Raw genomic sequence first — 27,898 nt, 5'->3', positions numbered from 1 at the left:
AAGGCAAAGAGCACTGTATTTGGATTCCACAGGACTGGGATTTGAATCCCCTCTGCCATCTGTGAGTTGTGTAGTATCAGGCCATTCACAATTTCTCTGGGCCTTAATTGTCTCACTTCTAAAGGAAAAGGCTAGATAATATCTTGAATACTTTCCAGTCCAATCCTATGATCTCATCCCTATTTTTGATGCTCTTTGTGGTCTCCATTTTTCAGAAATCTTTGCCCCCCCCCTTTATTTTTCCCTAAAATCTGTTACTTAAAATAAAGATTAAAGAAGGAAAACTTTTTCTTGATTGGTAAATTCCTCACTCAGCAAATCAATCCAGCAACCCCTGACTGAATTACCTTGTTCTCTTGGACAGAGAGATCTTGAATGCATTCTGCAGATTGGATTCTACTGTAAAAGTTTCATGGTCCAAATCTGGCAGTTCATCAGCCTAGAGAGAATCAGAATGATTTCATGGAATTTCTTTATGTTTTATCCACTACAGCACACTTTAATTCCGTGAAATGACCTGGATCATTGACCCTTCTTGATCCTTGACCCCTTGATCAAACCAACATTCTGCCCCCAAGATTTCCCTCAGCCCTATCCGTTAGGAATCAAGTCCTTGAATATTTAAATGGATGTCACTTCAAAATTTTGGGAAATATATTATCTAATCAATATGAGTATACTTTCCAAGAGTGTAACTGATTCTTTGTGACTGTATTTAGAGTTTTCCTGACAAGTTATCAGAGTGGCTTGCCATTTCCTTCTCCAACTCATTTTACAGATAAGGAAACTGAAGTTAACAGGGTTAATTTAAAGTGATTTGCTAAGAAGTGGTTGAGGCAAGATTTGAACTCAGATTTTCTTGATTACAGTCCAAGAAATCTAATTACAATCTATCCATCAAGAGACATAACTAAAAGTTTTTCTCTTTTTTTGGGGGGAGGAGGTCATCTAGTAATTATTTATTTAAATCAATTGTCTTACTAACTAGGAATTAAGTAGTAAAGTTTCTAGCTGCTAAAGGACTGAAAGTACTAAAGTTTTCACCCAGGGCAAAAGCTCTAATGACTTGATCCTATATCAGTGCCATTCATGCCTGTTCTTCTATATATCTTATCCTGGTCTTCCCATTATTCTCCATAGGAGGATTGTTTCATATGCTGTTGACCTTCCTCAAGGTAATGTGCTGAAATAAAAATATGTATAAATTTGTGAAGGAGTGTGTGTGTGTGTGTGTGTGTGTGTGTGGATTGTTGTTCAGTTGGTTCAATTGTGTTTGACATTTCATGATTTCATTTGAGATTTATTTGACAAAGCTACTGGAGAGGTTTGCCATTTCCTTCTTCAGCTCATTTTACAGATGAGGAAACTGAGGCAAATATCATGGCAAATAGGTTGAGTGACTTGCCCAGTCTCCCACAGCTTTTGTTGTTGTTCATCCTTTGTTTTTGAAGGGGATTGGCAACATCATAAAGTAATCGCTTGGTCTCTGAAAAAGTATCTGAGCCTGGGTTTGAACTTGAGAAGATGAGGCTTCCTGATTTCAGAACTGGAACTCTCTGTAGTGTGGTACCATCTAACTGCCCCCTATAGGTGTGTGCGTGTATGTATGCATGTGTGTGTGTGTATGTATATATACATACATACATACATATATATTTATATATACATACATACATATATATTTATATACATATATGTATATTTTAATATAACCTCCTTGAGGGCTGAGATTTGCTTCTTATCTTTGTATTCTCTGTGATTAACCCGGTGTCTGACCTAGAGAAGGTACATAATTAATACCAGATGATTGATTGGTTGGTTTATCCCTTAAATGAGCTGAATAATTGCCTTAATTTTGTTTGCCTTTGTTCTTGTAGACCTGTTCACACTTTCCAAGAGTCACCCTTCTTTGAGAAAAAGAACAGGAAAATATTCCCGAAACTCAAGTATTCCATTTTTTGCATGTGTTTTCATTAATCTGGTACGAAATCTATTTTAATTTTCTCCAAATTTATTTGTTTCCCTAAAAATTCTTGTATATTGAATTGTATTTCTATCCATTTACTACCTCCCATGTTCTCCATTTCCTGCTATGACCCTTCCTATCATGCTATAGATGAAGCTGAGCCCGATGGGGCTGAAAGTGTTTTAAAATGCTATGAAATAGAGACCAGATTAGTCTTCCTAGTAAGGAAAAATTTATATGGATGAGGAAGTATTTGTCCAACAATAATTTGCCTTCTAGACAAATTCTATCCTAAAATGTCTTGTGGAAAAAGTGTGGCCTGTGTCATATAGTTGAGGAAGGAAATTCAACTCATCCCAGTAATATGCTTTAGGAGGATTCTGGGTCCAAGCTGGTGTGTGTGGTTCAATAAACTTTGATTAAAGTTTGTACAAGGGAAGGAAAGGAAGGAGGGAATAAGCGTCTACATAGGACCTACTATGTGCCAAGCACTATGATAAATGCTTTATAAACATTATCTCATTTGATTTAAGGGGGACTACCATATCCTGGCTGGGGGACCCTTGGCAAGTCTCTTGATCTCTCAGTGCTTTAAATAATTCTCCCAGACAATAATTTGCACAGAAGGTGCCCCCTTGCATTAAAAGAGGTAGTTTCCTCACTTGGGAGTTATTTATACCAATGAAATCATAGGTCTATTCCTTGTCCTCTCCCTATGAGAAAGATACTGCATTCAATGATGATTAAAAGGACCAGAAAGAATCAATCAACAAGCATTTATTAAGTATCTATTATGTATATTAGACACTGTGCTAGGCATTGGGCTACAAGCCCAAAGAATGATACAACTTTCATTCACAAGAAACTTACATCATATTGAAAAGACCTTCAGGAAGCCTATATATTATACCAGAGATATAGAGTCAAACACAATGGAGAAAAATATACAGCTCATTCAAGGCTCAATCAGTCATAGAACAAACATTTATTAAGTACTGAGTATTAAGTACTGAGAAGGTAAACTCAGTACTGAGGACTGTGTAAAGTGCTAACAAAAAAACTAAACTCTGCCTTCATGGAGCCCACATGGATGTGTTTAAATATTTATGCACAAAACAGATGCAAAACAGCCTTGGAGGAGGGTCTAGGCACCTAGGAGACCCAAGAAAACAAAATGCTTCAGGAGGATTCTGGATGCAAACAACAACATGGCTGGTATGGGTAATTCATAAACAAACTTCCAGTTTGTATAAGGGAGGAAAAAGAAGGAGGGAAAAACATTTTTACATAGCACCTACTATGTGCCAGGTACTGTGTTAAATGCATTACATTACACATTGCAAACATCTCATTTGATCCTGTGGAAGAGGATGCTTGAGCTGGGTGCAACAGAGACTGATATAAACAAACAAATATATACATATATATATATATATGTATATATATGAGAAAGAGAAGAGAAGAGAAGAGAAGAGAAGAGAAGAGAAGAGAAGAGAAGAGAAGAGAAGAGAAGAGAAGAGAAGAGAAGAGAAGAGAAGAGAGGAGAGGAGAGGAGAGGAGAGGAGAAGAGAAGAGAAGAGAAGAGAAGAGAAGAGAAGAGAAGAGAAGAGAAGAGAAGAGAAGAGAAGAGAAGAGAAGAGAAGAGAAGAGAAGAGAAGAAGTAAAAGCTGGGAAATCTGCTTCCAGAAGAGATGTGATGATGAATAATGGGAGTGCCTTTGAGAGGATGTGAGGCGCACATGGACATTCTGTAACTAGTTCTGGTTGGCTCACCGCATGGTTAGGATGCATTTCTGAAACTGGAGTTTCTTCAAAAGGCCCAGTGACTCGAGTTCTCTTCTCTTTAGCTGTTCTCCAGAGTTTGACTTCTTTGTTGATAGCATCCAGTGAGAGAACACACTGTAAGGGGAGGGATCTTGGACTTGCTCCCCTCTGAGGAAGAATGTAGCCCTATGAAATGCACCTTGGTTCATTGCGTCTGTAGTTATTTTCCATTCTAAATCAAGAGATTGGAAACTCGAAGCTTATATGTTTCAAGAGCTCAGAAACAGAATTCTGAACTTTCTGGCCTCCCAGGATTTGGGTTTTTCAGCCACCCAGCACCAATGTCCTGAGAAAGAAGTGATCTTTGGAATCTAGTCCATGCACCAGCAAATCTTCTTTTGGATAAGAATCTAGTGGGACTAAGGTGTTGTTATGGTTAGGTTATAAGCTATGAATTATTCAGTCATTTCAACTGTGTCCAAGTCTTCATTTAGGATTTTCTTGGCAAAGAACTGCAGTGGATTGCCATTTCTTTCTCCAGCTCATTTTACAAGTGAGGGTCTGGGGCAAACATAATTTGACCAAAGTACAGTGTCTGAGGCCAGATTTTAACTGAGGAAGATGAGTCTTCTTAATCCCAGGTCCAGAGCTCTGTGTACTATGGCACTATCTGGCTGCTCTCATGCTGTGTAGGAACTAAACTGTCTCTGAATCCATCCTCCCCAGAGAGTAAATTGGGATGGGAAAAGGGTGTGCCCTCAAAGTTTAGAGGGGCAAATGTTTCTAATTCTGCTCTTGATGTGCCTTTGAGGTAAATATTCCTTTGTAAAAGTTAGTTGAAGTTAAGTGGCCCAATTGAACTGGGAAACCAATCACTGAACCTAACAAGGGAGAGAACTAATATCAGTGGGTATTTGGACTGATGTCATAAGAAAAGATATTCTCCCAAATCTCTTTTGAGGCCTCAATAGCAACCTTGAGGGAAGATGACTGCCTGGCTGTGGGCTAGTGACCCAGAATCCTTTTGTTCCCTAAGCACTGAAGAAATCCAGGGATTCTAAGAATTGAATGTTAGGGACAGAACATTCTAATTGGAATACATACATTTAAGGAAACAAAAGACATACTCAAAGAGAATCAAAGTCATTGCAAAAAGATCAAAATCAGCAGAACTATGGGAAGAGGAACTGGGAAAGGCATGGGGCCTAAGCTTGGAAGAAAAATAGGTTTTTAAGAAAAAGAGGTAAGTAAGATCTGCTATGGGGGACTACCTATACAAAACATGAAAGCAAGAAATGGGGTAGAGTGTATGGAGAATCATTAGCAGACTAGTTTGACTGAAAAGGAAAATGCTTGAAGGGGAATGATATGAAATAAGTCTGGAAAGACCAGCAGGAGCCTGATTGTGGCAGTTTTTGAATATTTAGCTGAGCATTTTTTATATTATCTTAGAAAAATGAAGCTTTGACTTTTTGGAGGAGGGGCAGGGGAGTGACATGCTTATATCTATGCTTCAGGCATCTTAGTTTGGCAACTGTGAAAAGGATGCATTGAAGAAAAGAGAGAAAAAACAAGAAGACTAATTAGGAGGTTATTGTAGCTGTCAAGAGGAGATGTGATGAGAGCCTGGAATAGGATGGAAGTTGTATGAGTGAAGAATGGATCAGACGTAGGAGATGATGGAATTAGAACCACCAGTGGGGAGAGATCCAATTTTATTTCCCAGCAGCCTCCTGGAAAAAAAAATTCTGAGTCAATGTCTTGCCCAAGGTCACACACAGAGAGAAGATTTGAAACTAGGTTCTCTGTTCAAAATTTATATTGTGTCAGGCTATGTCTCAATGCATGATGGATTCAAGTAGAATGTATCATGTTATCAACAGGGACCATTCTGTCCATGGACTAGTAGAAAAGCACAATTAGAAAAAGATAAGGTGGTCATGTGATAAAAGTGAGAGACAGCATATGACTGCCCAAGTCTAACTGTTGCCCATGCAAGATGAAAATGACAAGAAGGAACCTTCCAGCATATGGTGGAGATCATCGACAGAAGATGGTTGCAAAGCCATTGGGAAGAATCATGCAAGCTAAGGGAAAGGGATATACTCTTTGGAGGGTTGAAAGGAGCGCCAGCATTGAAAAGGTCAAGATATCACGGATCCATTGAATGTTGAAACCTCCCTCTGAAAGCTTAATAACTTGTTCTCATTGTGGACTCTTCAGTTTAGGTGGCAGTTCAATGTACAAAGCAACCAACTAATCAAAGAGCATTTATTGATCACCTATTCTGTTCCACTTACTGTTCTAGGTGCTAGATCTAAAAAAAAGCAAAGGTAAATAGCCCTTTTATTCACCTCAAGGCGGTATCATTCTAGCAGGAAAGAAAATCTTGTACCTATATTGGTATATAGGTATAGTATAATATAACATATAGGTAATTTTGGTGAGGTGAGACACTAGCATCCAAAAGAATCATGAAATCCTACATATGAAGGACGACATCTAGGGTAAATTCATTTGGGGTGGTTGTAGAAAAGTGCTTTGAGAAGACAATGCCCACTGTACTTTGTATGTTGGTGACCTGGGACAAAGTTCCATTTCCCAATATCAATTATAACTCTGCAGCAGTGGTGGGGAGACATGAATAAGAGACTGCCAATTCCTTGATTAAAGTATATACCAAGTGTTCCTGATATAAAGAGCAACATTGCTGCCATCCCATTGCCATGAAGGATCAGCAATCACATCATCCCTCTAACAGCCAGAATGGGTAAGCCCTTTTAGCCATGACTCTGCCTTTTGGCACGATCAATGTTTTTGTAATGACAACAACAGAAGTGGCACTCGGAACATGATAAATGGCACCCACAATGATAATTCATAATGCATCCTGAATTACCGTAACTGGAATTAGAATTTAATTTACTCTATACCCTAAAGAGACACAAGTTGTCTGACCTTGTGTCACCAATCTGGCACCTCCCTAATTGCTGATGAACATGTTTGTATGTGCATCTATACATGGCCCGTGTAAAAAGCTGACCAATCTGCAGCCAGCTTGTCAATGTAATGAAATTTATGGAAGGCTGTATATAACAATAGCATCTTTATACAGATGGATGAAGATGAAGGAGCAGATGCAGAAAGGTTGTTCATTAACCAAAAGAAGATAATGAATCCAAAGACATCCAGGGAACCCCATAATTTATGAGGGCTTTCATCGAGGAAGAGACAGAACATAGACAGGCCCAGAGTGAGAATGGAGTCACGGACAATTGCAAGAAACAAATCGGCAAGCAGAAAAAAGGCAAGAATCATTTATAGTCTGAGAGATCAGTACACTTACAAGGTCAACAAATATCAGATTCAACACCCAGTTCTTCACTTTATTAATTACTTTTCACAAAGCGCTCGCCATCAATCTGCAGAAAACAGCTAGATAAACATGCTGTCGGAACCTTGCTTGGAGCTCATCAGGAGAGGGCCTTCTCACTCTTTTCTTTCTCTGTTACAGTCCCTTCCAACCTCCCTCCCTCCTTCATGTCTTCAAAACATTTTACTTTGATCCCTGAAGAGCATCCCATTCAAGAGGAGAATTGGGTAGCTATTGAATATAGGGGATGGAGTTTTCTGCATGGAATCAGAAAGATCTGAGTCCAAATTCTGCCTCTCAGACTCAGTTTCCTCATTTGTAAAATGTGTGTAATAGTATTTACTATTGTTGTGAGGAAAAGAGAGATCATGTTTGTAAAGTGTTATGTGTACCACAAAATGCCACATAAATGCTCCTTATCATTATTATTGGGGCAGCTAGATGGTACAGTGGATTGAGCACTGGCCTTGAATTCAGAAGGAGCTGAGTTTAAATCCAGGTTCAGACACTTAACAATTCTTAGTTGTGTGACCCTGGACAAGTCACTTAACTCAAATTGTCTCAAAAATCTCCTCAAAATCATTATGATTTCATGATTTATTATGATATTAATTATTACTAACTGAAGAAACCCAGAATCTCAGAGTTGAAAGGGACCTCAGAGAGCGTATAGTTCAACCTGTACTTTTAAAGGAATCCCCTCTGAAGTGTCACTTCCCCCAAGAAGTGGTAGCTGACCTTTGTTGGAAGCCCTAAGATGCTTCATTATCTCTTTTGGTGCTATACCTACTACTCACTGAGCCTTTGCCCCTGACTTGAACCTTAAACCTACTACGTAGGTTGTTTCTCCCAATTAGGGGCGACTTCCTTGAAGAAAGGGTTGCCTCTGATTTTTATTTGTACCCCAGAGCTTAGCCCAGTATTTTGCATGTAGTAAGTGCCTAATAAATATTTTTCACTCATTCCAATAACACTAGCAAGCTAATGCAGTTCAATTAAAAGAGAAATAATTGGGGAAAATCTTCACAAAAATTCATCTGATAAATGTTTAATACCCATGATATATAAAGAATTGGTTCAAATACAGAAAAATAAAAACCATTCTTCACTAGATGATACACTCACCTCTTTTTCTCCTTTGACCTCCACTCTGGTGCAGTCCCTTCACTGCTCACTGTTCATGAACACAATGTCCTGCTGCTTGGCATCCCTACCTCTAGTTTCTCCTTCAGTCATCCTTAGCTCAACTATCAAATCTATCTCCCTATATGGGAGATCTATCTCACCTCCCTATTCAATAAATTTCAGTTCAGTTCAGTTATTTTTGGTTGTGTACTTCTTTGTGACCCCATTTGGGGTTTTCTTGGCAGATATATTCCAGTGATTTTCTTTTCCTTCTCCAGTTACTTTTCCAGATGAGGAAACTGAGGCAGACTGGATAAAATGATGTTGCTCAAGGTTATACAATTAATTACTAAGTTTCTGGATTTAAAATCAAATCTTCCTGACTAGGTCTGACTCCCTACCCACTGGACCATGCAGTTGTCCAGTCTTTTGCTATAAGAGAGATCTTCTAATCAATTAGGAGGGTTTTGAAGGGTAATTAGGGGATAATTATTGATAATGAAAAAAAAAGCACTGATTGACTATTTTTAAATATGGTGGAAAAGTACAGAAAGGGACATGGGCAAACACCTGTTTTGTTTCAGATTTAGATTTATGACATGATATGTCATGATCCATTTCTCAGGAATCAGACAGCATACACATGGCTGATCCAAATACTATACTCATCCTGCTCCAAATGGGGAAATTTTTGCTCAGGATGCTCTGGATGAAAATCATGCCCAGCTTAACCTGGGTGAATGGAACCTAGTAGGTGGATTCCTTGTTCAGCTCAGTAAGACCAAGCCAGAAATGATCTTTTTTTGTTCCTTTTCTAGATCCCAACTCTTGAGTATTGGGAGATAAAGTTTTTCTTCTTTTTAATTATACTCAGGATTTTCTGACCACAAAGAGGCAATGTTGGTATGGAAGGAAGTGAGGCAGCTATAATTGGTTTTATATTCCAGGTTGGAAAAAAAAATAAAGTTTGACTCATTTGTTTTATTTTTTTAAATGTCACTTCCCCACCTCCCACCCCATTCCCATGTGGAGGATTGTAAGAGACTTCCTTCATTTTTAGGATCCTGGGAAAAAATTGTTTTAAAACATAATACCAACTAACACATCATGAAGGCTGCGACCCAGGGATATTGGTGCTGATATCCAAGACAGCTCTATAAAAAAAGCAGACTAAATTGTAGCCAAGAGAAGATCAAAGGTATCAGAAGAGGCACCAGAACCCCAGAAATAGGGCAGATACAGTATACAAAAGCTTTGTATACTTGGGCTTTACTGAATGAGAAGCCAGATAACCAATAAAAATCAAGATCAGGATGATGATGGCGGGGAGAGGTGCTTGGAGGGGGAGTTCACGCAATCAGCAACAGGGAAATCTACAAGAGTGTGAAGAACCAAGTTCTGGAACGGTGTAGTAGATAGGGATGAAAATCAGAAGGAATGATGGGAGAACTGAGGGAGCAGGGATTGAGATATTGGAAAAACAGATTGATGGGGCCAGCAACTAGCCAGTGCATGTTTTAAAGTACCTACAACATTCAAGGGATATGTCAACCCGGGGGAAAAAAGTATCAAAGCAGATAATATGTGTAAAAACACTCTGCCAACCTTAAGGCATCCTGTAAATGGTAGCTATTATGGAGAGAGGGACAGGGTCTGTGATTTCATTGATGGAAGGAACTCCCAGATGAAAAAACGCCCTCTACACAGATAGATTGCCAACCTTCTGTACAATTTAGCATCTTAAAGGCTTGCCCAGAGCACCGGGAGCTTAATTGCCTTGTCCAGGAACAAACAGTTGGTGGATGTCAGAAGCAGGATTGAATCCAGCTATTCTTGGCTCCGAGGACAACAATCTTTACACTATACTATTCAGTTCCTCTGGCTATTATTCTTATTGGGGTTGTTACCATTATGTCATTTCAATGGAATGGAAAATAATTTATTAAACACTTATTATGTGCCAAGATTTACTGAGCACTGAAGATATACAATAAAGTGTCCATCCTGAAGCAGTAGGAAAGAAGAATTGGGGGGCACCGAGGCTGGCTTTGGTAACTATGAAATGATGAAACAATAATAGCAATAGCTGACATTTCCAATGCATGTGCTTCTTATACTTTCTCCATGTGGACATCATGATCACTCCTTAAATCTAGTACAACAGGCGTTATTAATGTCCATTTTTCAGAAGAGCAAGCTGAGGTTCAGGGAGATTAAGCTGACATTGAGAGTCAGATCCAAATGAAAATGACAAACAACAGTAGCAGGAAATAATCCCTATTGGGCTAATAGTGTCAGAGTAGCTGCATGTGTCCATTAAATACATACATGTGCATGAACACACACATGTGCTACTATATGGCCAGTTTGTGTAATGTATGTGCTAACATGTGAGTACACAAATGTATGTCTAGGAACCTCTACACATGCAAATCTACTCACATGAAAACTATAGCCAGGTAAATGATATACAATAGCTAAGATTTCTAGAATCCCTTATGGTCTGCAAAGCACCTTGTGTGTTATCTCCCATTGCATTGTAAACTCTCTGAGATTAAGGGCTAACTTTTGCTGCTTAGCACAGTGCTTAGTACATAAAATGTGCTTGATAAGTGTTTACTGATTGATTGCTTGATTGATACAATACAATAATCCAATGAAATCACTGCAAATATTGTCCCCATTTTACAATTGAGGAAACTGAGGTTAAGAAGTTAAGTGACTTGTCCAGGATCACCCAGCTAATAAATATTTGAGGCAGGATTTGAACTCAGAACTTCCTGATGTCAAGTCCAGCATCCTCCCCATTATGCTTATTTCTATCACCCTTCCCATGCATAATTGCATCAGCAATGTCCTCAGCCTCCTTTGGTCCTTAACATTCAAGATGTAGCCTTGACATGTCTTTAATTATGAAAGAGCTCTATTCTGTTGGTAATCACAGTACGTTTCAGCTAAGACAAGACTAAGATGGGTGTTCCTTGGAAAACTGCCAGAGAGACCCCATGGGGTCTGGTAGCACTCAAGCCGATACTAAATAGCCTATTATTTTTACTCAGGAACATATCTGTTTATATCATGCTTTGCCATAACTCGGTGCTGTATATTCCGCGGAGCCGTGCGTGGTGTAATGACGTCGTCATGTCATGTGTTCCTAATAGCCTGCTACCATGGCATCCACACACTCCAAAGGAAATCGCAGCTGCATTTCTGAACGAGTGAAGAATTGGAGAATGATGTTCCACCCCGAGCTTACCGTCCAAGGACTAATGATATTGCTGTTTTAAAAGAACCTTCACAAAAGACAACCAAACACATTGACTTGCAAACATATCCTATTCCGTTTCCATTATTGTGAATTTTAGAAACCTGCTAACCTGCTAGTCTGAGGCTCAGTATTCTATTTGCTGCTTTTGTAAACCCATAATCAGGGGAGATGTCTATAATAACTGTTTTACTCAATCCCCTGCTGTACTGGGAAAGGTGATTTTTTTTTTTTTAATCTGAAAGGGGACAAAACTGCATTATAAGTAATTGCTGATGATGACAATTGCTGGCCAGCATCCAGATGTCTAAAAATAGGAGACTATTGGCTCCTGCCTCCTGAGAAAGAATCCAATGTCAGCAATGTCAGGAAATGTAACCAAACAAAAATGAAAACACCCCATGGGGTTACATAATTCACTGGGGTCAGGTTTTTTTTCAGGTTCTGCATGTGAATGGCTTATCCCCCTCCCCCAGCATCCCACCCCCACCCCAACAACCCTAATCCTACAAATTTTATAGGAGCATATGATGGGCTGCAGTGCTTTAGACTCAAACAGTTCTTTGATATAAACAATATTTTTCATTTCAAAGGTAATTGTTGGTAGCCAATAGGCACTGATAGTCCCACGGGACACACACCATAAGTATACAGCCTTTCAGAAAACAGAATTGCTTTTTATATGATAGAGACCATTTGTACAATGGAAAAGCCAGTCAGCGAGGCAGCAGAGAGAAAGCCCCTCAGCTTGCCAAGATGCAAATGTGCAGAAGCGTTTTATGTGACATGCTCCCCCATGAAAGCCTCTGGAAATATGATTTTGTGTCTGTCTCTATGAATGCACGTACATCCATATTTGTGCGTATGCATAGATATCGGTATAAATTTATATACAGTGAAAATGTGTGTTTGTACATATGTATGCAAATGCATATACATGCTCATATATATGTGTACATATTAACGTATGTATAAATAAAAACACAAATATATCTATAATCTTTCTTTCTAAATATATATATATATATATGAATAAAGAGAGAGGCATGAATAGATGGATGGACAGACAAAGAAATTGACAGGTAGAGATAGACACATAAATAGAGAGCTGAGAGACAATCAGATATATAGAGATAAACAGAAACATAGAGAGGGAGACAAAGAGGGAGAGGAAGACAGGGAGGAAGAGAGAAAAAGAGGGAGACAGAAAGAGAGAGAGAGAGAGAGAAAGAGAGAGAGAGAGAGAGAGAGAGAGAGAGAGAGAGAGAGAGAGAGAGACAGAGAGAGAGAGAGAGAGAGGAGGAAAAATGAGAGAGGGAAGGAGAGAGAAAGAGGTAATTGAGACCCAAAACTGGACTTATTATTTCACTGGACTCCCTGATGCGGAAACTCTAGATACCAATGCAGATTTAGGCTTAGAGAGTTGCATAGAGCAAGTAGCACAGCTAAAAGACACAGTGGATAGAAAGCCAGATGTAGAGTCAGTAAGGCCTGACTTCAAATGTGCCCTCTGATACCTACTAGCTAGGTGACCTTGGACACTTAATCTTAGTTTCTTTATCTGTAAAATGGGGTTAATAATAGCACAATACTTCTCAGGGGTGTTTGTGAAGGCTTAAATGAGACTCCTTATATTTGTAATACATTTTAAAAACCTAACAGTACATAACACATTTATGTAGATAAATGTTAGCTATTATAATGTTGTGTTGTTGTACTGAGAGATTAAGTGACTTGGCCAAAATCAAACTCACAGTATGTATCAGAGGCAGAACTTGAAGCCAGGTTTTTATGGATCAGAAGCTGCCTCTTTGACCTGCATACCATGCTGCCTGTCTGAGCATTCAGAGGAACACATTTGAGGCTTTGAAGACATCCATCAATAACAAAGTCAAAGCTTCTATATCCAAAGCCTCCAAGAAAAATAAGAATTAGTCTCAGGCCATGGAAGAGCTGGGAAGGAATTTGGAAAATCAAGTAAGAGAGGTAGGGAGAAAATTGGGAAGAGAAATAAGAGTGATGCAAAATTAAGTACAAAAAGCTAATAAGAAAATGGAAGCCTTAAAAACAAAGTGGTCAAATGGGAAAGAGGGTACACAAACTCACTTAAGAAAATAATTCCTTAAAAATTAGATTTGAGCCAATGGAAGCTAATGACTTTATGAGAAATCAAGAAACAATCAAGCAAAACCAAAAGAAAGAAAAAATAGAAAATTATGTAAAATTTTCATTACAAAAACAACTGACCTAAAAATAGATCCAGGAGAGATAATTTAAATTCTTTTTTGGTATGTCTGGAAACCAATTTAGGATTATAAAACCAATTTATGAATATAAAATCAATTTATGATTGAAAAAAGAGCTTAGACATCATATTTCAAGAAATTATGAAAGGAAACTTCTGAGATTCTAGAATTAGAGGGTAAGATAGAAATGGAAAGAATCCACCTATTACCACTTGAAAGTGATCCCAAGATGAAAAGTCCCAGGAATGTCATAGCCAAATTGTAGAACTCCCAGGTCAAGGAGAAAACATTGAAAGCATCCAGAAAGAAACTGTTTAAACATAATGAAGTTATACTCAGGATAATACAATATTTAGCAAATTCTGCATTTAAGGATTGGAGGGCTTGGAATGTGATATTCAGGAGAGCAAAGGACTGAGGATTACAATCAAGAATTACTTACCCAACAAAACTGAGCATGATCCTCTGAGGGCAAAGATGGACATTCAATAAAGTAGAAGATTTACAAGCATTCATGATGAAAAGACTGGAGCTGAATAGAAAGTTTGACCTCCAAAGACAGGTGTTAGAAGAAGCATAAAAAAGATAATCGGAGGAGAAAAATCACAAGGGACTTAACTGTTAATTTGTTGATATTCAGAAATGGAAGGATGATACATGTAACTCATAAGAACTTTCTCATTATTAGGGCAATCAGGACCATATAGAGATAGAAGGCACAGGCATAAGTTGAATATGAGGAATAATATATAAAAATGAAATTAAGGAGTAAGAGATGAATTTGATGGGAGAAGAAGTGGGGCATAAATTATCTGCCATAAAAGAGGCAAGAAAAAGATTTTACAGTAGAGGGGAAGATGGAGAGGGGAAGAGGCATAAATGAACCTTACTCTCATCAGAATTGATTCAAAGAGGAAATAATACACACTCAATATGGGTATAGAAATGTATCTTTCCCTGCAGTAAAATAGGAGGGGCAGAAGGGGAAGCTGACAGAAGGATAAAAGGGAAGGCTTATTTGGGGAGGGAGTGTTCAATAACAGCATATTTTTGAGGAGGGTCATGGTAAAAGGGGAGATAAATGAGCATAGGGCAAACAGAATAAAAAGAAATACAGTTAGTTGTAACTACTTTTTACAGTAACTGTAAAAAAAAGTTTTTAATTTTTTTCTGAGAAAGACCTCATTTATTTTCAAAATATTTTAATTTTTTTCAAATACATACAAAGATAGTTTTCAGCATTCACCTTTGTGAAATCTTGTATTCCAAATTTTTATCCCTCTCTCCCTACTTCCTACCTCCCAAGAGAACAAGGATGTGATATAGGTTAAACATGTACAGTTCTTCTAAAGATATTTCTATATTTGTCATGCTGTGAAAGAAAAATCAGATCAAAAGAAAAAAAAACACAAGAAAGAAAAACAAGCAAAGAATAACAATAACAAAAGGTGAAAATACAATGTTTTGATCCACATTCAGTCTCCATACTTCTTTCTCCAGATTCAAATGGCACTTTCCATCATTACAAGTGCATCAGAATTGCCTTGAATCACTTCATTGTTGAAAAGAGCCACCTCCATCGTAGTTCATTATCCCATAATCTTGTTGTTACTATGCATAATGTTCTCTTGGTTCTTCTCACTTCATTTGGCTTCAGTTCATGTAAATCTTTTCATGCTTTTCTAAAATCAGCTTGATCATCATTTCTCACAGAACAATATTATATTACATTCTTATGCCATAATTTATTGAGCCATTCCCCCAACTGATGGGTATCCTTTCAATTTCCAGTTCCTTGACACTACAGAAAGTGCTGCCACAAACATTTTTGTACATGTGGGTCGTTTTCCTTCTTTTATGACCTCTTTGGAATAGAGACCCAATAAAGACACTGCTAGATTAAAGGGTACATACAGTTTAATAGTTTTTTGGGCATTATTCCAAATTGCTCTCCAGAATAGTTGAATCATTTCACAACTTCATCAAAAATGCATTGGTGTCCCAGTTTTCTCATCCCCCTCCAACATTTACCATTATCATTTTTTTCATATGACTGGAAATTATTTTAATTTCTTTGTCTGAAAATTGTTCATATCTTTTGACTACTTATTAATCGAGGAATGATTTGTATTCTTATAAATTCAAGTCACTTTTCTATATATTTTAGAAGTGAGGACTTTATCAGAAAAGCTGCCTGTAAAAATTGTTTCACAGTTTATTGCTCCCCTTCTAATCTTTTTTGTTTTGTTTTGTTTTGGTATTAAAGCTTTTTATTTTCAAAACATACGCACAGATACTTTTTCAACACTGATCCTTACATAGCCTTGTGGTCCATATTTTCCCCTTCTTCCTCCCACCTCCTCTCCTAGATGGCAAGTAATCCAGTATATGTTATACATGTTAAAATATGTTAAATCCAATTTATGTGAACATATTTGTACAATTATCTTACTGCACAAGAAAAGTCAGATCAAAAAGAAAAGAAAATGAATAAGAAAACAAAATGCAAATAAACAACAACAAAAAGAGTGAGAATGTTACTATCTACACTCAGTTCTCCCAGTCTTCTCTCTGGGTGTAAACAGCTCTCTTCATCATTAGATCACTGAAACTGACCTAAATCATCTGATTGTTGGAAAGAGTAATGTCCATCAGAATTGATCATTGTATAATATTGATGTTGCTGTGTTCAATCATCTCCTAGTTCAATTCATTTCACTTAGCATCAGTTCCTGTAAGCCTCCCCAGGGCTCTGTAAGATCATCCTGCAGATCATTTCTTATAGAACAATAATATTCCATAACATTCATATACCATAACTTATTCAGCCATTCTCCACTAGTTTCCTGTTTCTTGCCACCATGAAAAGGGCTGCCACATCTGGAAGATGACTAAAAACCATTACATTGAATTCCCAGTCCCTATATTTATGCACACCTGCATCTTTGATTTCCTTCACAAGCTAATTGTACAATAATTCAGAGTCTGATTCTTTTTGTACAGCAAAATAAGTTTTGGTCATGTATACTTATTGTGTATCTAAGTTATATTTTAATATATTTAACATCTACTGGTCATCCTGCCATTTAGGGGAGGGGGTGGGGGGGGGTAAGAGGTGAAAAATTGGAACAAGAGGTTTGGCAATTGTTAATGCTGTAAAGTTACCCATGTATATATCCTGTAAATTAAAGGCTATTAAATAAAAAAAAAAAAAAAAAAAAAAAAAAAGGGCTGCCACAAACATTTTGGCCATGTGGGTCCCTTTCCCTTCTTTAAGATCTTTTTGGGATATAAGCCCAGTAGAAACCCTGCTGGATCAAAGGGTATGTATAGTTTGATAATTTTTTGAATATAGTTCTAAATTGCTCTTCAGAATGTCTGAATCCATTCACACATCCACCAACAATGCATTAGTATCCTAGTTTTCCCACATCCCTTCCAACATTGGTCATTATCTTTTCCTGTCATCTTATCCAATCTGAGAGGTGTGTAGTGGTATCCCAGAGTTGTCTTAATTTGCATTTCTCTGATCAATAGTGATTTAGAGCACTTTTTCATAGGACTAGAAATGGTTTAAATTTCTTCATCTGAAAATTGTCTGTTCATATGCTTTGACCATTTATCAATTGGAGAATAGCTTTAATTCTTAGAAATCTGAGTCAATTCTCTCTATATAAAAATGAGGCCTTTATCAGAGTTCTTAAATGTAAAAATTTTCCAATTTTTTTGATTCCCTTTTAATCTTGTCTGCATTAGTTTTGTTGGTGCAAAAACTTTTTAAATTTAATGTAATCAAAAGTATCCATCTGTATTTCATAATGTACTCTAGTAAATTAAATTCCTCCCTTCTCCACAGATCTGAGAGGTAAACTATTCTCATCCTCTCAATTTGTTTATAATATCACTATTCATGTCAAAAACATGAATTCATTTGGACCTTATTTTGATATAGGGTATTAGATATTGGTTGGTCAATGTTTAGATGCTATCACACTATTTTCCAGTTTTTTCAGAAATTTTTGTCAAATAGTGAAGTCTTAACCCATAAGTTGGAGTCTTTGGATTTATCAAACACTCAAGTACTGTAGTAATTGATTATTGTGTCTTATGAACCTAACCTGTTCTACTGATCTATTTCTCTTATTTCTTAGGCAGTACCAAATGATTTTGATAACCATCACTTTATAATATAGTTTTAGGTCTGGTAGAGATAGGCCACCTTCCTTTGCATTTTTTTTTCATAAATTCCCTTGAAATTCTTGACCTTTTCTTTTTCCAGATGAATTTTATTTTTTTCCTATCTCTATGAAGTAATTTCTTGGCAGTTTGATTGATATGACACTGAATAAGATTAATTTAGGCAGAATTGTTATTTTTATTATATTAATTCAGCATATCCATGACCATTTGATATTCTTTTAATTGTTCAGATATAATTTTATTTGTGTGAAAGGTATTTTGTGATTGGGTTCATATAATTCCTGGCTTTGTTGTGGCAAGTAGACTCTCAAATATTTTATATTACCTCTAGTTATTTTAAATGGGATTTCTTTTTCTATACCTTGTTACAGGGCTTTTTTGGTAATGTATAGAAATGCTAATGATTTATGTGAGTTTATTTTATATCCTGCAAATTTGCGGATGTTGTTAATTGTTTCTAGTAGTTTTATAGTTGATTCTCTAAGATTCTCTAAATATACCATCATAAAATCTGCAAACAATATTAGTTTTGTTTCCTCATTACCTACTCTAATTCATTGAATTTATTTTTCTTCTCTTATTGGTAAAACTAGCATTTCTAGTACAATATTAAATAATAGTGGTGATAATGGACAAACTTGTTCCTTGATCTTACTGTGAATGCTTCTAGTTTATCTCTATTACATAAAATGCTTGCTGATGGTTCTAGATAGAGGCTACTTATCATTTTAAGGAAACTCCATTTATTCCTATGATGTCTAGTGTTTTTTAATAGGAATGGGTGTTATAAGGGCCTCATTTCTCAAATATATAGAGAATTGAGTCAAATTTATAAAAATAAGAGCCATTTCCCAACTGATAAATGTTTTAAAAAAAAGTATTAAAGGTTTCCACTGAAGTAATCAAAGCCAGCTATAGCCATATGAAAAAAATAATCTAACTCCTATTGATTAGAGAAATTAAAATTAAAATGTTTTTGAGAAACTACCTTATATCTCTTATATTGACTAACGGGCCAGAAAAGGAAAATGACAAATGTTGGAGGGGATGTGGGAGTAAAGTGAGACATTTATGTATTGCTGGTAGATTTGTGAACTGAACTATTCTGTAGAGCAATTTGGAACTCTGCCCAAAAGACTGTAAAATCAAGCATACCCTTTGACCTAACAATACTACTACTAGGCATGAATCACAAAAGAGATTTTTTTTAAATGTAAAGGATCTATATGTATAAAAATATTTATAGCAGCTCTCTTCTCAGGGCAAAGAGCTCAAAGTCAAGGAGATAGAATACTATAATTTTATGAGGAATTATGTATGATACTCTCAGAAAAATCTAGTAAGTCCTCTATTAAGTCCTCTATGAGCTCATTCAAAGTGATAGATACTATATACAAAAAGTGGCAATGTTTTGTGATGATCACCTGTGAATGACTGCTATTCTCAACAATACAATGATCTAATACTACCCTGAAGGACTAATAATGAAAAAATCTGCTTGTATAAGTAAATTCAACATTGCTAAGATCAGAAGAAGAATACAATGAAAAAAAAAAGAAAAACAGTTGCTTGTACAAAATCTTTTAAAAAATGTATAGAGGTAGGAGAAGCTAGGTGAAGCAGTGGATAAAGCACCAGCTCTGAAGTCAGGAAGACCTGAGCTCAAATCTGGTGACCCTGGGCAAGTCACTTATTCCCAATTGCCTCAGAAAAAAAAAAAAGAAAGAAAGAAAGAAAGAAAGAAAGAAAGAAAGAAAGAAAGAAAGAAAGAAAGAAAGAAAGAAAGGAAGGAAGGAAGGAAGGAAGAAAGAAAGAAAGAAAGAAAGAAAGAGAGAAAGAAAGAAAGAAAGAAAGAAAGAAAGAAAGAAAGAAAGAAAGAAAGAAAGAAAGAAAGAAAGAAAGAAAAAGTATAGCAGTGAAAATATTCATTTTATGGTCTTTAATGTTCACTATTTTATTTGGTCATAATTTCCCCCCCCCTCCATAAGTCCAAAAATAATTTCTTCCTTGAATCCCTAATTTGTGGTGATGATGATGAAGATTATGACAATGACAACAATCATGATGATGGTATCACTTTAGAAATAAGTCTACCTTGTGTCCATTGGGAGTTCATTTTGGTATAAAGCATATGATGTTGTTTTATACCAAATTTATGCTAGACTCATTAACAATTTTCACAGTGGTTTTTGCTATATAATTACTATTTACCCCAAACTAGAATCTCTGGGTTTTTTGAACATCATTTTACTCTGTTTGCCTCTGCTTGTTGTAGATGCAATCTGTTCTACTGATAGACCTCAAGTTTTCATCAGAACCAGATTGTTTATATAACTCCTTTGTGGCAGAATTTGTGATCTGGTGTTGCTAGAATCTCTTCCTTCCCAATTTTTAAATGATTATTTCCCTTGCTATTCTTGTCCTTTTGTTCTTCCAGATGAATTTTTGTTTCTTTGATTGTTTGTTTCTAAAGCTATAGAGAAAGTTGATTGGCATAGCAATAAAAAAAAAGTGAATTAATTCAGGTAGCAGTGTCACTTTATTACACTGATTGAGCCTATCTATGAGGAATCAATACTTCTCCATTTATTTGTCTGTCTTTATGTCCTTGATGAGTTTGACAACTGTATTCATATACTTCTGTGTACATTTTGTTAGATATGATCCCAAATAATTCACATATTCAATAGTTATTTTGTATGGAATTTTTCCTTTTTGTTTTTCCTTTAATGGAAAAATGATGACAATTTATGTTGATTTATTTTTATATATTGAAATTTTCATACAGCTATTATTCCATTTTTTCCCTTTTGGTTTTTTCTAAATTTATGGAATAAAGCAAGGATTTCTATAATACAGTATAACAAAAAGATAATTGCACATTAAACTGCAAATCCACTATGTATAAGTTGCTATTTCTTTCAAATATATGACAAAGTTATCATATAAATTTTTTTCTACCTTAGAGATGGCTACCATTAGATACAAAATTGCATACACACACACACAGCGAGGGACAGAGAGAGAGAGAGAGAGAGAGAGAGAGTTGGTTTTTGTCCTTTATTCTCAAAGAAGACCAATGACATCACTATGTTAGAGTTGAGTTACTGTGCATCCTACTGTGGCTGATCAGACTAATACAAGTTCAGAATGTTCTTCCACAAATTGGATACAAATAGCACCTATGAACATTTGAGGTGGATTTTCTAACTGTGCATCTCATTTTTCTTCTGAACTAATTAAATTCTGCTTTCCTCATAGAGCATGGCATCTTCTCTGATGGGGGTACACCACACTGAGTGATCCTGGGCTAGTCTTTCTCATGTCATTCAATCAATTCTAAAGTTCTTAAGAGAGACCTTGAAAGTGAACTTGTATTGCTTTTTCAGACCACCTCATAAGCACTTTCTCTGTGTAAGTGAGTTCTTCATAAAATAGTCTTTTTGGCAAGTGTACCTTTAGCAATGTGGCCAGCTGAATGAAGTTGTGCTCTTTGCAGTAGAGTTTGAAGGCTTGGCAATTTAGTTTGAGATAGGACGTCAGTCTCTGGTACCTTATACTGCAGGTGATCCAATCAAAAGACATCACTGTCCCATTGTACTATATATATATATACATACATATATATGTGTGTTTGTGTGTGTGTGTCTGTGCATATGTATAAGTGTGCATGTGTATGTATTTATGTGCATGTCTACATGTACATATATATAATTATTCTACATATACTTGTATTTATCAATGCTTTCTCTTAGATGCACGTAGTCTTTCTTCATGTTTTTTATAGTTTTCTTTTTTCTTTTTTTCTTTTTTTTTTCTTGATGAGGCAATTGGAGTTAAGTGACTTGCCCAGGCTCACACAGCTAGGAAGTGTAAAGTATCTGAGGTCAGAGGTCCTCCTTACTTCAGGAATAGTGCTCTATTCCCTGTGCCACCTTGCTGCCCCGATTTGAATATTTATGATAATCAAAATGACTTTTTGTTCAGTCATTCTTAAAATGTTACCATATACAATGTTCTCTTGGTTCTACCCATTTCACTCTTCATTATTTTGTGCAAATTTTTCCAATTTTTTCTAAAATCATTGAGCTCATCATTACTGATAGAACTTCTTCTTACAAAACAATAGTATTCTTGTAATAGTATTCCATTACAATCATATATCACAACTTATTCAGGGATTCCTCAATTGATGGGCATCCCTGCAATTTCCAGTCTTTTTGCTAGCGCAAAGAGAGGTACTATAAACATTTTACAGCAATTAAGTTCTTTTTCTGTTTCCCTGATAAATTTTTTGAAATTAATTTTGCATTGACTTTTATGGGATTATCTTAATTGATCATATCACCAGCAAAAGTGATAGTTTCATTTCCTCTTTGCCTATGACTATTCCTTGTATTTCTTTATTATCTCACTTTAAATGATTATTATCATTATCATTATTATTATTTATCAAGCATTTACTTCCTCCCCTTTTGGAAAAAAAAAAGGATAGAAACACAGAACACATGTATCATATCAGCAGTCAAGCAAAACAAATTCCCACATTGGTTATGTCCCAAAATGCATTATTTATTTAACCTATCTTCTTTCTAACATGAGGCAAATCCCTTTTCCATTACATAAATGTTGGCTCTTGGTTTTAGATGGATATTATTTACTATCGTAAGAAATGGTTCATTTATTCCTTTGATTTTTAGTATTTGTAATAGAAATGGGTGTTGGATTTTTGTCAAAAGCTTTTCCAGCATCTTTTGATATAATCCTTTTATTATTATCATTTTAATTTCATTTATTATGTTTGAAGCTGTCTTTAGGTGAACCAACTCTATATTTCTGATATAAATCTAAAACTGATCATATGTTGCTGTGACCTCTTTGCTTTGGAAGTTTTCCAAGGAAGTGTCTCCTTTGTAAGAAGGTCATCTAGCAGACAACCAAGCTTGGAAAAACCATAGCCTCCAATTTCAGATTTTACCATCGAGTAACAGAATTCTAGCACTCCAAAGAATTTTTAAGATAATAGGGGAGGGAGTATCTTAGGATGTGAAACAAAGAATGACAGAGCTAGAAAATGTTAGAATGTGACATTTCATAACTAGGAAAGGGCTCAAAACATAGAATTTTAGATCCTGAAGGGACCTAGAATGTTAGAGGTGGGAGGCATTTTGAATATTGAATACCAGAATTAGGAGGGTTGTTAGAATAGGGAATGCTGCATGTGGATTGGCTCTAAGAGCAAAAGAAAAGAGCATTTCAAAGTTGGAAGGAATTTTATTGATTATCTTGGCCAATTCTTTCTCTATACACAGAAAGAGGTCGAGGTACAAATAGGGTTGGGGAAATAATTTGCCTAAAGTCACACAGTAGATTACTCAATATTGGAGTGAGCCTTGGGCAGAGTAGATCACCCTGGTGCTTAAAGGATGGTACTTCAATTCAAACATACTTCTCTGCTCTATTAACACTTTAGCGGTTATAGAGTAGTTAGAGTAGTACTCCTCTAACCTCTATTTTGACCTCAGCTCAAAACTAAAGACCCTTCTGAAAGCCAAAGGATGAAGGAGATAATCTACTCTACATTGGAGTCCCAAGACAGAGCTGCCCTGTCTTTTTATAAGTCTCTAACAAATCTTTTACCATCATTCTTGTAACTTTGTTCAATCATATCTGACTCATGGTGATGCCACTTGGGGTTTTCTTGACAAAGATACTAGAATGATTTGACACTTCCTTCTCTAACTCATTTTACAGTTGAAGAAACTGAGGCAAACATGGAGAAGTGACTTGTGCAGGGTCACACAGCTAAAAAAATGTCTGAAGTCAGATTTGAACACAGGTCTTCTTGACTCCAGGCCAGGTGCTCTATCCACCATACAACCTGCTTATCCCTAACTTTTCATATCCTTCTCTAATCAGCTCTGGCCTCTTCCAGCTGTCATGTCAATGGATTCTATTTTCTTCTCTTATCACCTATTTGCAAATAACATGAAAGAGAAAATTGAGGCAGTGAATTCTGCCCTATTTTCAAATTTTCTGGAATATTAGTTTCCCAAGTAAATCTTACCAAAATATATTTGCCCTTTTCCTCAGGGTCAGTTATATTGCTGTCCAGGGAGTAAGAATCAATCAAGTGATTGATCTACAAGCATTTAACCTGTGCATGAGATCTTGTGGTAGATACTTGGGAATAAGATGACAAAAGTGAAAGGTGCTTCCTTCAAGAAGCTTATAATTTCATGGTCCAACACAACATAACCATAAATAAAGATTCAGGGATAAAAGAGACACAAAAAAAGTGATGGTTGCCTGGGAGAAGCATTAGCTGCTAGGTGGAGCTGTTTGAAATTAGGGATTGTTTCTTTTTCTTTTTTTCTCTTTGTATCCCCAAGTGAATAGTGCCTGTCTCATTGTAGGTACTTTAAAAATGTTTGTTTGTTGCTATGTTGATTACTTGGGTTGAGCCTTGAAGGAGCCCAAAGGACTGATTTTTGGTTCCTTTCATTCAAGGAACTGCAGTTGACTTGCCAGGGTAAGAAAGAAAAGAAAAGGATAAAGTATTTGGCTGATAAGTATTTTGCACTTATTTTCAAGGCTGAGTTAAATACAGGATACCCAAGTGAACACCCCAGAACAAAGGGAATGATTGGAAGAGATATTGTCTAAAACAAAACATGAGAAGGAAGACCAGTGAATTAATGTTCATCAAGAGATTAACAGCAATCCAATTAAGGACTCAAAGTCAGATCCAAAAGAAAGCCATACTAGTAACACGGAATTCTCTGCAGCCTTAAAGGAAATCAATCCTTACATCATGTTGAGAATAATCCCATCTGCTCCTTTGCAGAATCATGGCTACATGTTCAATTAACATTATAAAAGGGCAGGGAAAATCTTGGGTTTTGTAAAAATCAAGCTTCTGGTCTTTCAATTTTGGTAGAGTGAAAAAGAAGAAAAGACAAATTAAACTAGTTCTGGACATCTAGGAAGAAATAGGTCAAAGTATAAAATTAATCTGGGAATCAACAAGTGTGGTTCATTTTCCCTTCCTACCCCAAGATTCTATGAGATTTTCATTGGACAAAGTCACTCAATTTCTGAATGCTTCATTTTATTCTCTGTGAAAGTAATGAAAGGTCAATTCTGCTAACATTATAGTGAGGCCATAAAGGTCTCTAAAAGCATTGACAACATTGAAAAATATCAAATTTCAGATCCTTTAATCTTACAAAAGGTTTTAAAGCCAATGCGTTATCTACATATAGTCAGTCTATATTGGGAAACTTTCACCTATCTATTGCAATTTTTTCCCCATTTCTCTCTATCAGCTTGCATGCTTTTAAATGTACAATTAAATAAACATTTATACAGAGATTTCCTTGTGTGAGAATCTGATGTGAAATTGTAAAAAAAAAATTATATTTAATTTATGAAACAAAAAAACATTTCAATATCATAGAATCATAAAATTCACTCTCTTTTTAAAAAGATGTTCTATTTTCTGTGTGATATTAGATTACTTCAATTTTTCAATGGATAGAGATTTTTCAAATTATTTTAAAATTTTGCAGTCTCAGAGATTATGTCTGATGTAGAATTCACATGGCTGGTGAGATCCTTCTCAGGTACTCCTGTTTGGGCAAGATCTTGGACTGATCAGGATCAGGAATCAAAGCCTTTCAGCATATGTTTAATGACATCCATAGCCAATCAAAAGAGGCCAAAGCCTGCCCATTCTTACAGGAAAAAACAAATGTTTGAAGAACATCTACTGTGCTGACTATAGTAGATGGCTGGATGGTCAACAGGACATCCACCTATATGTTCTGCATGGATTTATGGAACACAGTCAGTGAGATAATCCAAGAACTGAAGGGGAAGAATCAAGTTAACTGGAATGCCTTTGGGGAACGTAGCAGTACTTTCAATGACCCCAGTTAACTCCCTGAAAGAAAGTTCCAGTTTGGGAGGGGAAATAGTGAGATCTATTGGAAAGAGCACTAAACTTGGAGAGCTATTCTTGGAGTCAGAAATTTTGTTCAAATCTTCGCTGAGCTACTAACTTCCTTATGATCTTGGATCAGTCATTCTTTACCTGAGATAATGAAGAGGTTGAATTAGAAGACCTTTGAAGTCCCTTCAGTTGTAGAGTTAAAATTCTAAGATTGTAAAATGAAACTAAAACTCCAGGGCCAAAAAATTACCTCAATTTTAACTTTCAGTGTTACTGCTAAACAATATTCTGCCTTTGATGACTGTAAAGGGCTGAAACTCTTAAGTTAATGCACTGAGATTGGACAACGGAACACTTAAGGCTAATTACCGATTGGACAATATTCTATAAGCATATGTTTGGAGAATGGCCTTTCCCACTATTCTGTGCTGGCTCAATAATTGGTGTATACAGAGAATTGTAGGAGGGACTAGGGGGTGGAGTAAGACTAGCCAGGGGCACTTCTGGGTGGGAGACGAAGAGAAGTCGTGGAGATTCTGTGTCCATCCAATTCACCCCTACCTCTAACAATCAAGAATAAAAACCAAGGACTTTTGCTTATCCTGAGTCTAGCTGATTCTAAGGTATCCAAGGTGCTAACTTGGTCTTCACAGATAACATATAATCATGTAATACCATATTGTCCAAGGACTCAGAATTTCTGGTCCCCAAAAGACAATGGACGGCTTATTAGGAGTTTTGGTGACTTATTACATATTACTAACATCAAACTGTGTACCAAAAGAGTACAAAAGATATCATCAAAGAAATGCATGATGGTTAATCTAGGTCAATATGTCATCCAATAAGATGGAGGGACAATGAATAGCTCATCTGCTGCATTGCTATCAAAAGACTGAAAAATTCATGAAAGGACATGGACAAAAAGTCATACAAGTTAAGAAGGTGTCCATAGCTTGCAATTCCTACTGGTGCAGGAAATACAATGATGAAATGCTGTGTCCTAGTGAATAGAATGCTGTGTGTGGAGTCAGGAAGACATGGGTTCAAAGCCTTGTTATGTGACTCTAGACAAGGCATTCCATTTCATCTCTTTGAAACTCAGTTTCCCCACATGTCAATTGTTGGTCATGAAGTCAAGAAGACATAGACTGAAATTCTGCCATGGATACTTAGCAGTCGTATGATTCTTTGCAAATCAATTAAGTTCTAAGCCTCATTTTCCCCATTTATAAAATGGAGATAAGAATATTTGTTATGTTATGAGATTTTATATACACACAGACATAACATGCTTTGCCAGCTTGAAAGATCCATGAATTATTAATTTTCATCACTTTTACTAAATTACATGTTAGAAAATAAAATTGATTGATTTGAAAATGTATAACCATTATCAGCTGATAATTTGAGAGGTAAAAGAGGAATGTAATAGAAAGAGGACTCGGTGTAGAATAGGGAGAAAATTTAAATACTACCTCTGATACTTTTCTAAAAAGTCATTTATTTTATTTGGAACTTAATAAAGCAAGCATTTTAATAACATTGTAGAAGGGGGAAAGATACATAAAACTGCAAATCTGTTATGTATTATTTGCTGTTTCTTTTAAATATATAATAAAATAATCACATAGCAGTTCTCTTTTTTTTTTTCATTTTCCCTTTCTCTTTCCTCCCTCTCTCACCCTAGAGATGGCTAACATTAGCCACAAAGATGTATATATGTATGTGTGTATATACATATATATGTGTGTATATATATATGTATCAAAACCATTCAATGCATAAGCCATTTATGAGTTCTTTCTGTGGTTGCAGAGAGTGTTTTCATATGTCCTTTGAAGTTAATTTGGTATTTATAATAGTCAAAATGACTTATTCAAAGACATTCTTAAAACAATATTATTTACTGTATACTTTGTTTCTGTTCATTCTGCTCTTCATTATTTCATGCAAGTTTATCCATGTTTTTGTAAGATCATTTCTTCTAGCACAATACTAGTCC

The 27,898-nt window shown here is 36.1% G+C and overlaps 1 long non-coding RNA gene across 1 annotated transcript in view; it reads left to right on the top strand.

Moving 5' to 3' along the window:
• Positions 1–4,846: 4,846 nt before the first annotated feature.
• The window catches only part of LOC116421992, a 64,898-nt gene continuing 41,846 nt past the window's right edge, over positions 4,847–27,898 (top strand). The window contains exon 1 of the long non-coding RNA XR_004232597.1: positions 4,847–4,973. This is a non-coding gene — a long non-coding RNA (uncharacterized LOC116421992). The remainder of the gene's footprint in view (positions 4,974–27,898) is intronic.

This window comes from Sarcophilus harrisii, chromosome 2 (assembly GCF_902635505.1).
Source record: "Sarcophilus harrisii chromosome 2, mSarHar1.11, whole genome shotgun sequence".
NCBI classification, from domain to species: domain Eukaryota; kingdom Metazoa; phylum Chordata; class Mammalia; order Dasyuromorphia; family Dasyuridae; genus Sarcophilus; species Sarcophilus harrisii.
This window is presented reverse-complemented; position numbering and strand designations above follow the sequence as displayed.